This window comes from Antechinus flavipes, chromosome 1 (genome assembly GCF_016432865.1).
Source record: "Antechinus flavipes isolate AdamAnt ecotype Samford, QLD, Australia chromosome 1, AdamAnt_v2, whole genome shotgun sequence".
Classification (NCBI taxonomy): Eukaryota; Metazoa; Chordata; class Mammalia; order Dasyuromorphia; family Dasyuridae; genus Antechinus; species Antechinus flavipes.
This window is the reverse complement of record NC_067398.1, coordinates 661,174,189-661,187,069: the sequence shown is the minus strand read 5'-3', so window position 1 is coordinate 661,187,069 and position 12,881 is coordinate 661,174,189.

The following is a 12,881-nucleotide window of genomic DNA, read 5'->3' as shown; positions in this document are numbered from 1 at the left end:
GTAAACCAAAGTCTTAAAAAATTTCTAGGAGACCAGATCTAAAATTATACTGTAAAGCAGCGGTCATCAAAAGTATTTGGTATCAGTTTCACAAGACATAATAGTCAGTGACTATGGGAATGTAGTTTTTGATAAACCCAAGACTCCAGCTTTTAAGAAGTCACTATTCGACAGCAATTGTTGGGAAAACTGGAAAATGGTATGGCAGAAAGTGGGCACTGACCAACATCTAACATCCTATGCCAAGAGAAGATCATGATTTAGACATAGTGATACTATGAAGCAAATCAAGAGGACAAGGGGATAATCTGTCTTTCAGATCTGTGGAAAAGGGAGGAATTTATGGTCAAAGAAGAACTAGAGAACATTATGAAATTCAAAATGAATAATTCTGTTTACATTAAAATAAAAAGAGTTTGCACAAACAAAACCAACACAACCAAGATTAGAAGGGAAGCAGAAAGGTAGGAAAAAAATTTACATCCAGTATTTCTGATAAAGGCCTAATTTCTAAAATGTATAGAGAATTGACTCAAATTTATAAGAATGCAAGCCATTCCCCAATGGATAAATGGTCAAAGGATATGAACAGACAATTTTCAGATGAAGAAATTCAAATCATTTCTAATCATATGAAAAAATGCTCTAAACCACTATTGATTAGAGAAATGCAAATTAAAACAATGGTGAAGGACCACTTCACAACTCTCAGATTGGCCAAGATGACAGAAAAGATGATGAATGTTGGAGAGGATGTGGGAAAGAAAAGTGGGGCACTAATACATTCATTGTTTTTTTTTTTAATAACTTTTTATTGATAGAACTCATGCCAGGGTAATTTTTTACATTATCCCTTGCATTCACTTCTGTTCCAATTTTTCCCCTCCCTCCCTCCACCCCCTCCCCCAGATGGCAAGCAATCTTTTACATGTTGAATAGGTTACAGTATATCCTGGATATAATACATTCATTGTTGATGGAGTTGTGAATTGATCCACCATTCTGGAGAGCAATTTGGACCTATGTCCAGAAAGATATCAAACTGTGCACAGCCTTTGATTCAGCAGTATTTCTATTGGATCTGTATCTCAAAGAGATCATAAAAGAGGGGAAAAGACATTTATAGTAACCTGTTGGTAGTGGCAAGGAACTGGAAACCGAGTGGATGCCCATCAGTTGGGGAATGTCTGAATAAGTTATGGTAAATGAAAGTGATGGAATATTATTGTTCTGTAAGAAACAACCAGCAGGATGATTTCAGAAAAGCCTGTAAAGACTTACATGAACTGATGCTAAGTGAACATTGTACACACTAACAAGAAGATTATGTGATGATTAACTGTGATGGACTTGGCTGTTTTCAACGATAAGTTGATTCAAGCCAATTCCAAAAGACTTGGGATGGAAAGTCCATCCACATCCAGAAAGAGAACTATAAAGATTGAATGGAGATCAAAATATCGTATTTTTACCTTTTTACTGTTGTTGTTTGCTTGTTTTTTTTAATCCCTTTTGATTTTTTTTTTTTGCATAGCATGGTGAATATGGAAATATATTTAGAAGAATTGTACATGTTTAGCCCATATCAGATAGCTTATGCTATCTTGGGGAGGGCAGGAGTGGTAAAGAGAAGAAGAAAAATTTGGAATACAAAGTTTTACAAAAGTGAATGTTAAAAAGTATCTTTGGAAAAATAAAATACTATTAAAAAAAAGAAAAAGAAATGGGAAAATACTAAAAAAAAAAAAAAAATTGCTGGGGCCAGTGAAGATTGAAGTGACTTGCCTATGCATCAGATGCAGCATTTAAACCCTGACTGCTGAACTTTCTGACTCTAAAACGGGCTCTCTATTTACAACCTCAAGCTTACTCACAGGAAAGATTGATCATAAAAGACAGAAATTGTCAGTGTTAAAGAGGTTTTGGGAAGATAGACACAGTAATGATGCACACCGTTGGAGCTGTGAATTAGTCCAACCATTCTGGGAAAAAAAAAATTGGAATTATTCAAGAAAAATTTGTAGAAATTGTCAGTGTTTTGGGAAGAGAGACACACTAATGATGCACAATGTGGGAACTATGAATTAGTCCAACCATTATGGAAAAAAAAAGGAATTATTCAAGAAAAATGTGTTCATTCACTAAATATTTATTAAATACCTAATATGTGCCAAGAATTGTACTAAATTCTGGAGAAACAAAAAGATGCAAAAGATAATTGTCCCTATCTTCAAGGAGCTCACAATCTAATTGGGGAGATAATATATAAACAAAAGATGGGATAAATAAGACCCCAGCAAAAGTCCAAGTTAGCAACCTATCCTCTCTAGATGGATCATAGGGAGTTGACAGGAAAAGGCTTTTGTTGAATTTAAGTGGATCCTACCTAGTAGAATTCCAACTGCTATTCCTTAAGGCAAGTTGGGAGAAATGATAGAAATATCTCCTCTTTAAATGGATATTTTGTTATCCTAAGTAGGCCTCTATTATAGTAGGAGTAGGCTCTGGTTGACCCTCACAGTCACTGCATCCAATCAGAAGGCCAAATTATTATATCAACCCCTCAATGTTTTCGCCTATAAAAGAACCCACCTGTACCTCACTTTCTATTAACTCCTTTTTGGGTTAACCTGCCAGTTAATGGCATTTAGTGTCTTTCTCCTTATTATAGCTAACTCATTTTAGTCCACTTATCAAACATCACAATGACTATGGCATCTTCTTCCTTAATGACATCTTCCCCCTGATTAATTGTGAGTTCCACTAGAGCACTTAGAGCCTGAGTCTTTCCCCTTATTAATCAAAGTCCCCTCTGGAATGGCATAATAAAATCTTTGCCTCTTAATTTGAAGAATGTCTAAGCTTACAAATTCTTTTGAGACAACTCATGGCACTGGTCCAAAATCCCAATATACTTTTGAGGACCAAACCTCTGCTTCCCAACATTTGGTGGACCATATGGGAAAAGTCCTGAAATCCTAATATATTTTGGATCCCATCACAAATATGTACAAATCAAGCTATATGCAAGATAAATATAAAATAATTTACAGAGGGAAAGCACTGGAATTAAGACAGGTTTGGGAAAGCTTTCTGTAGAAGGTATGATTTTAATTGGGAATTAAAAGAAGCCAGGGAGACCAATATTTGGAGTGGGGAAAGAAGTGTGTTTTAAGAATAAGGGACAATTAGGAAAAATCCCCTGAGCAGAGAAATGGAGGCCAGTGTCACTAGTTACAAGAGTAATATGTAAGTAGACTGGAAAAGTAAGAGGGGGTTATATTCTAAAGAACTTTGAATGCCAAACAAAGCATTTTTTATTTGCTCCTGGAGACAATTGAAAGCCACTGGAGTTTGTTGAATAGAGGGGATGACTTAATCACACCTTCATTTTAGCTCAATCATTTTAATGATGAACCTTTGACCCAAAACTCATGCTTTCTTTAGATCATATGCTCCAAGGACTTAACAGAGAAAGTAGCATCCCTCAAATAACAAACTGTTCATAGCACTTTTTCATGATAACAAAAAATAGGAAATAAAGTGAATATATATCAGTTGGGCCAGTTTGGGGGTTGCATCTTAGCTCAATTAATAGAACTTGAAGTCAGGAAAACATGAATTTACATCTTGCCTTAGACATTTAGTGGCTGTATGATACTGAGTAAGTCACCTAATTGCTATATGCATCAGTTTCCATATCTTTAAAATAGGAAGAATAATAGCTCCTACCTTACAGGGCTGTTGTAAGCATCAAATGAAATATTATCTGTAATGTGCTTTATAGAAGGCTACTATAATTGGGAAATGGCTGAACAAATTGTGGCATATGAATGACATGGAAAATTCTAAGAAATGACAATTATGAAGAATTCAGAGAAACTTGGGAAGACTTGCATGAACTGATACTGAGTGAAGTAAGAAGTACCATTAGAACAAAATACATGAGTATGATATTGCAAGTTAAAATAACTTTAAAAGGAAATTGAACAAAGGTCAATCTCAGAGTCCTAGAACAGACTGTGAAATCTCTCAGTGGAGAAGGGAAAATGAGAGTGGAATGTTAAATAAATTGAGATCTTATCAGTTGGTTTAATGATTTTTCTTTGCAGCAAAGGAATATTCAAGAACCACTGAACAGGCGATATTAGAATTGTTAAGGAAATGAAAGATAGCAATGAATGGGAGACATCACAGAAATGAAGGTAAAGGTCCCAATTTTCTAAAGAGAAGAGATTATCATCTGCAAACTATAGGTCAGTGAGGTTAATTTCTGGTCCAGTCAAAATTCTAGAACATATAAGTAAGGTCATGTGAGGGGGTGGGGATGGGAGACTTCATGGGAGTTCTCCTACTCAGTCTGAGCATATTTCACCATGTTTTGGGGACACAGACAATTGATTAGTTTTTAGTTGACTGAAGCTGCTTCCAAGGTGACTGACTAACTAGAACTTGATAGTCAAGTGGGAAGTATTTATTAAGCATTTACTATGTGACAAGCACTGTGCTAAGCCCTGGGGCAAAAACAATCCTTGCTCTCAAGGAGCTCACTTTCTAGTGGGGAAAAAATTTTAGATAGTTTAAATGACTTGATGTCTACAAGATAGATAGAGACAGGAGGAAGCCAATATTGGAGGTGAAGAAATTGTGGAAATTGAGTGAACCACACTGATTCTACTTTGTGATTCAGTTGTTCTAGATCTAGCTCAGTTCCTTTTCTATTCAATTACTGGTCTAGTCCAATTTTTGTCAGATAAGAAATCTTTTTTCAATTATAGGAATTTTGAGAAATAGCTTCTCATAGTGGGGAAATTGGACCACTTGTTGCTTAGAGTGCCTTAACTAAAGACCTAGGTCATGCTGATCAGAAACCCAGTTAGATCCAAAGATTGATGCAAGGAGTTGTCTCACAATCATCCATTTTAAGCAACCTATATGTCTTCTTTGAAAATTAACATCATACTGTACAACCAGTTATTGTTTTCATGTTCCTTTGACTGAATTCAGACATTTATGGAGAGTGGGACACCTCTTTTTCTAATTTCAGAGAATTATACCTGTTTGCTTTCTTCTTACCAATTTGGAAAGCCCTAATCTTGAATTAGAAGTCAGAATACCTGATCTCGTATCCCGATCTATACCCTGTTAATTGTTTTCTTTTAATGCACAAAAATCAGTTTTCCCGGGTCCAAGCCCAAATTGAAGAGTCCTGGTCTCAGTTTGTTAGGCAACTGGTATGCATTGCTTAATAAATAGATATGCCTGGAAACAAACCTTTTTTTCCCAGTTTATTTTGGATTGAATCTGTCACATTTGGGAGGAACTAGGAAAGACCTTCTACAAAAGGACAACTTGAATTGAATCTTGAAGAAAGCTGGAGAATCCAGGAAGCAGAAGTGAAGCTGCAAAGTGTTCCAGGCAAAGGACTGATGGAAAGGCAAGGGAACCAGAGATGGAATGGTGTGTTTGCAAGGAATTTGCAAATAGGCCAATAAGAAAGAGAGGAAGAGGCCAGATTATAAAAGAATTTTACATGTCAAACTAAGGATTATATTTTATTGTGGTGGTTAAAAGAAGCCACTGGAGTTTATTGAAAAGGGAGAGGGCAGATCTATGCTTCAGAAAAATCATTTTGACAGCTGAAAAATGGAATGGAGTTGGAGAGATGAGGCAGAGAAACCAATTTAAAGCATATTGTAATAGAACAAGCTTGAGATGATGAGGTGCTGAACTAGTAGACAGGGTGAGACTGAAAAGAGGAAGTAGGGATGACAGGGCAATCTAAAGGAGAACATTAGAAAGCTTGCTATCAAGGATGCATATAAAAGAGTTGAGTTGGTCATGAAGTAGAATGATAGAAATGGAGATGTTCAGGCACCATGATTTAGGGATTTCCTTGAGCTCCCTTCAGCAGCATGAGAATACTAGTGAAGGAAAAGAATAAAGGGAATAAAGCAGGATGAGATTTGGCAAAGCATGATCAGCAGCAACAGAATAAGAGCAAGTCATATATAAATATTTTTAAAATTATAGCTCTTTATTTTCAAAATATATGCAAAGAATTTCCCTTGTAACACCTTGTGTTCCAAAATTTTCTCTTTCCTTTTCCCCCACCCCTTCCCCTAGACAGCAAGTAATCCAATATATGTTAAACACATGCAATTCTTCTATACTTATTTCCACAATTACCATGCTGCACAAGAAAAATCAGATCAAAAAGGAAAAAAAATGAGAAAAAAGTAATCAAACAACAAAAAGGGTGAAAAATCTATGTTGTGATCCACATTCAGTCTCCATAATCTTCTCTCTGGATGCAAGTGGCTCTTGCCATCATAAATCTATTGGAACTAGCCTGAATCATCTCGTTGTTGAAAAGAGCTATCTCCATCAGAGTTGATCATCACACAATCTTGTTGTTGTGTTCAATGTTCTCCCGGTTCTATTCATTTCACTTACCATCAGTTCATATAAGTCTTTCCAGGCCTTTCTGAAATCCTACTGATCATTTCTTATAGAACAATAATATTCCATTATACCATAACTTATTCAGCCATTCCCCAGCTGGTGGGCATCCACTGCTTCCAGTTCCTTACCACCACAAAAAGGGCTGCTACAACATTTTTGCACATATGGGTTCTTTTCCCTCTTTTAAGATTTCTTTGTGATACAGACTCAGTAGAGACATTACAGCATCAAATGACACGCACAATTTGATAGCACTTTGGGCATAGTTCCAAATGAGCAAGCCATAGATTTGATATTTTTATAATAACACAGGGCAGAAACTATTGTGTGATTGCCCATCAAGCTTGAGTTGTGAATTCATAGACAATGATTCAGAAGACTGGAATTGTACACATCATTCCTAAATAGAATCATCTTTGGGGAGAGAAAAGGATCATTTGCATGGCCTTCAAAGCCAGAAGAGAGTGAAAGAGATACATGATTTGGGAAGAGACCTAAACCTTACTATTCTGTTACACGTAGTGTATGTCTTCTCGGATTGTTGCTGCTTAGCAATTCCTAAAAGTGTTTCTATTCAGGGGAATCCAAGTTCTCAGAAAGTCTCTTTTTGGTTAAAGAGGGATTCATCAAGATATTGAAATGAATGTAAATGTGAGATATATTTCTGATGGGCTCCTATATATCCTTTGTTTTTTGCATTTTCTGTAGAGTGAAATAAAGGCTGCTCTACTATTGCATAAACATTTTTTTTGCCAAGAGTCATTTGTATTGGAGCTAAGGACTTTAAAAAAATTAACATTTAAGGAAATCTAGAAATGTTCTATAGTTAAGCTGTATTTGGAGAATTTCCTGCAGATAAACTCTAGGTCTATTCTAGGGGAAGGTAGGTGGGTGCAATGGGTACCAGATTTGGAATTAGGAAGATAAGAATTTAAATCTGGCCTCAGACACTTAATAGCTGTGTAACTTGGGGCAAATCACTTAAGTCCTATTTGCCTCAGTTCTTCATCTGTTAAATAGAGATATTGGAGATAGAAATCGAAAACCACTCCAGTATGTTTGCCAGAAAAACTTTATGGACAAGTCCATGGGGTCATGAAGAGTTGGACATGATTAAAACAACTGAACAAAAGAAAATAGATCTTTGTGGGCGCAGTGCTCAGGATCAGATATATTATAAAGAGATGACTAATGAACATCTAGAAAAGGAAGTAGAAATATCCAGCATGCTTTCCTCAAGAATAAGCATATCAAGGATGATTTCGGAGAGGCCTGGAAAGACTTACATGAACTGATGCTAAGAGAAATGAGCAAAATCAGGAGATCACCATACATGGCAACAACTAAATTATACAAAGATCAATTCTGATGGATGTGGTTTTTTTCTTTAAAAAAAATTTTTTTTTACATTGAATGAATGGAAATTTAGTTAGCACTTACTCTGAGTGTAGTGTGCTAGGTTACAAAGTCCTGGGAATATTTACAAAAGTAAAACCTTCAAGAAATAGGCATTCTGCTATTGTTAGATGACATAAATAAGTGTGGCCAGTGTGGGGTATTTTTGTATGGGGCATCATAAATCTATACCTGAAAGCTTTGATCTTTTTTTTTTTTTAATGCTCCCATATTCCTATCTGCCTGATGGACACTTTCACATGGACATCTTCCTAACATTTTTATCTCAACATATCCTAAAATAAACTTACCATCTTTCCCCTAAAACCAATTCTTCTTCCCAACTTCTGTGCTTATTTTAATGTGATGATGCTACTGCTTTCCTGATTGTTAGGTTTGGAGTCCTAAGAATCATCTTTTATTCCTTCCTTTCTCTCTGAGATCCAATCAACTGTGGAGTCCTTTTGATCTTACAACTGCAATCTTATACATGGGAAACTTCTTCCTGTTACCACTACTAGTCAGCCTGGTCCCTGTATCTATAAGGGCTTGCCAATATATTACTCTCCAAATTATTTTACTTTTTGGGCTCCCTTCTAATTATTGCCAGAATAATTTTACTTATCTTATGAATAAATATGGCAGAGTAGTGAGATGGGTAGGAGTAGATCATTCAGCTTCAGAGTAAGAGATATTTTACTTATAATAGGACTCAAGACATTGTTCTGAATAAAAAGAAGCTGAATCTTCTCTGTGATTCAGCTTCTTTTTATTCAAACTAGGGATAGTGCTCAGCCACTGAAGATGAGTGTAATGGGGTTTTTTTTATTAAAGCTTTTTTCCCCAAAACATATGCATGGACAATTTTTCAACATTGACCCAAGGGAACAAAATCTTTTGTTCCAAATTTTCTCCCTCTTCTCCCACCTCTTCTCCAGATGGCAAGCAATCCAATATGTGTTAAACATGTGCAGTTCTTCTATACATATTTCCACAATTAGCATGCTGCATAAGAAAAATCAGATCAAAAAGGGAAAAAAATAAGAAAACAAAATACAACAAAACAAACAAAAAGAGTAAAAATACTATGTTGTGATCTACACTCAGTTCCCACAGTCCTCCCTCTGTGTACAGATGGCTTTCTTCATCACAAGATCATTGGAACTGGCCTGAATCATTTCATTATATTAATTATAATCATATCATTGTTGAAAAGACTCACGTTCATCAGAATTGATCTTTGTATAATATTGATGTTGCCTTGTATAATGATCTCCTGGTTCTGCTCATTTCATTTAGCATCAGTTTGTTTAAGTCTCTCCAGGACTCTCTGAAATCATCCTGCAGATTGTTTCTTACAGAAGAATAATATTCCATAACATTCATATACCATAACTTATTAAGCCAGTTTCCAGTTTCTTGCCACTACAAAAAGGGCAGCCACAAACATTTTTGCACATGTGGGTCCCTTTCTCCCCTTTAAGATCTCTTTGGGTTACAAACCCAGAAGAGACACTGCTGGATCAAAGGGTATATACAGTTTGATAGCCCTTTAATCAAACTTCCAAAATGCTCTCCAGAATGAATTGGTTCACAACTCTACCAACAATGTATTAGTGTCCCAGTTTTCCCACATCCCCTCCAAAATTCATCATTATCTTTTCCTGTCATCTTAGCCAATCTGAGAGTTGTCTTAATTTGCATTTCTCTGATCAATAGTGATTTAGAGCACCTTTTCATATGACTAGAAATGATTTCAATTTCTTCATTTGAAAATTTGAAAAAATCCTTTGACCATTTATCAATTAGAGAATGGCTTGAATTCTTATAAATTTGAGTCAGTTCTCTACATATTTTAGAAACGAGTCCTCTATCAGAACCCTTGAATGTAAACATTTTCCCCCAGTTTATTACTTCCCTTTTAAGTTTGTACAAAAACTTTTTAACCTAATATAATCAAAATTATCTATTTTGTATTCAATAATGTACTCTGGTTCTTCTTTGATCACAAATCCCTTCCTTCTTTAGAGATCTGAGAAGTAAACTATCCTTTGCTCTTCTAATTTGCTTATAATATCACTGTATCAAAATCATGAACCCATTTCAACCTTATCTTGGTATACGGTGTTAGGTGTGGGTCAATGCCTAGTTTCTGCCATATTTGTTTCCAACTTTCCCTTCAATTTTTGTCAAATAGTGAATTCTTACCTCAAAAGCTGGGTTCTTTGGGTTTGTCAAACACTAGATTGCTATAGTCATTGACTATTTTATCCTATGAACTTAATCTATTCCACTGATCAGCTACTCTATTTCTTAACTAGTACCAAATGGTTTTGATAACTGCTGCTTCATAATATAGTTTTAGGTCTAGTACAGCTAGGCGACCTTCAGTTGCATTTTTTTTTCTTTAATTCCCTTGAAATTTTTTATCTTCTGTTCTTCCAGATGAACTTTGTTATTATTTTTCTTAGATCTGTAAAATAATTTCTTGGGAGTTTGATTGGTATGGCACTGAATATGTAGATTAATTTAAGTAGTATTGTCATTTTTATTATATTCGCTTGGTGGCTCTTTTCAACAGTGAGATAATTCAGACCAGTTCCAATGATCTTGTGTTGAAGAAAGCCATCTACATCCAGAGAAACACTGTGAGAACTGAGTGTGGATCACAACATAACATTTTCAGTCTTTTTGTTGTTTGTTTGCATTTTGTTTTCTTTCTCATTTTTTTCCTTTTTGATCTGATTTTTCTTGTGCAGCACAATAATTGTAGAAATCTATATAGAAGAATTGCACATGTTTAACATATATTGGAATACTTGCCATCTAGAGGAAGGGATAAAGGGAAAAGGGGGAAAATTTGGAACAAAAACTTTTACAAGGGTCAATGTTGAAAAATTATCCATGCATATGTTTTGAAAATAAAAAGTTTTAATAAAAAATAGGCATACCAGACTAACCTAATTTCTTTTTTAATAAATAATTAGAATGGGATTACTATAATAAGCACTGGGAATGCACAGATTTTAAAAATATCTAGATATATTATTTACTATGTGTCAGTCACTATGCTAAGCACTTTACAATTATTTTATTTGGTCTTCCCATCAATTCTGTGAGCCAGGTGCTATTATTATCCACATTTGACAGATGAAGAAATTGAAGCAAACAGAGATTAAGGGACTTGCCCAAAATCACATATCATAAATGACTGAGGCCAAATTTGAATTTAGTCTCTCTATTGTGCCACCTAGCTGCCAAAATAGTCTCTCTCCTCAAAATCCTTATATTTGATAATAGAGAAAACAAACACATACTCAGATAAATAATTATAAAGTGATTGCAAAAGGGAGATAGGATGAAGATAGGAACCATAAGTATTTATGATGAGGTCCTGGATGGTGAGATGCAGTTGGCAGAGAGAGACTGAATTATTGTCCTGAGGCAAACAGGGAAGGGGACTGATGGCTATCAATTTAATCTTAGTCCCACATGCTGTGTCCAATAAAGAAATCCATGTCGTGTCAAATTCCTGAGGTTCCTCTTCTGTGAAGTTTCCTCCTTCCTCCACCCCCTCCCCACCACATGGGTGGTCCCACCTTGCTCTGTCTAGCCAAGAAATCTTAGTCATGTCCTCGAAGTTAAATTTCCCCCAGAAATCCCCCATGCCTCTTTTGCTGAACTCCCTTGGGTCAATCTGCCAGGACACTCTATTTTGTGCTGTCTTTACCTTTATCCCTGCCCAGTGCCATGAGGTGTTTCTCCTTTCTTCCCTTTATCATGCTTCCTGGTGTCTCTCCTTTCAAATCTCACTATACCTTATAGTGTCTATCTCCTAGCTAACTAACTCTTACAGTGATTTAGCACCTGCTAAAGGTATGTCCCTACTTCTTCTTTTTTTTTTTTTTCTCTTTTTGTGCATGTTTTTGAAAAAAAATTTAATAGCTTTTTTTTTTCAAAAGATAGTTTTCAACATTCATCCTTGCAAAATCTTGTGTTCCAAATTTTTTTCCTTCCACCCTTCTTCCCTAGACAGCAAGTAATTCAAAATAGATTAACCATGTGCAATTCCTCTAAACACATTTTCACATTTATCATGCTGCACAAGAAAAATCAGATCAAAAAGGGAAAAAAACGAGAAAAAAATGCTTTTTGAGGGAAAAAATGCCCTGGGGAACACAAATCACAAAAAGGTAGAAGATAAAATATTCTGAAGGGAAAACAGTTAAAAGGTCAGATTTAACTGGTATACAGAGTAGAGGAGTAACATGAAACAAAACTAAAAAGATAGGTAAGAGGCAGATTGTTGGGAGTTTCAACGCTAGACTGAGGAGTTTATATTTTATTCTAAAGGCAAAAGATTTTTGCATAAAGGATTTTTGAGTAAAGGAGTGACATAATCAGATCTCTATTTTAGGAATATCAATTTGACAGCTGTGTGTAGTATGGAATGAAGAAGAGAGAGCAGAAGCAGGAAATCAATTAAGAGGTCATTGTGGGACAGCAGTGGTGCTGCCTTGGAGTCAGGAGCACCCGAGTTCAAATATGACCTCAGGCACCTGATGTGTGATCCTGGGCAAGTCACTTAACCCTGATTTCCTTAAACAAAAACAAAACAAAACAAAACAAAAACATTAAAAAGGAGAGAGAGAGAGAGAGAGACCATTGCAACAATTTGGAATAATTGCAATAATTGCCATTGTAATAATATGTGAATGCCTAGAAGGGACTGATGTGACCCCATTCCTACCCTGTCAGTACACTGGTAGATCAGCACTTCGTTTAGCTAAATTTGAGCAAATCATTTGACAGCGTCTTTTGTTCTTATGAATAAGATGGAAAGATGTGAACTAGATCTACATATTCAAGTGGATCAGAATTAGTCAAATGACTGGACCCAAAGGGTTGGTTAGTTGTGTGCTTTGTTCTGGAAGAGGACCAAAATGACATCACAATGTTAGAATGGAGTTATAGAGTGTCTGACTATGGCTGATCAACTAAGAATGCTCTGACACAGATCA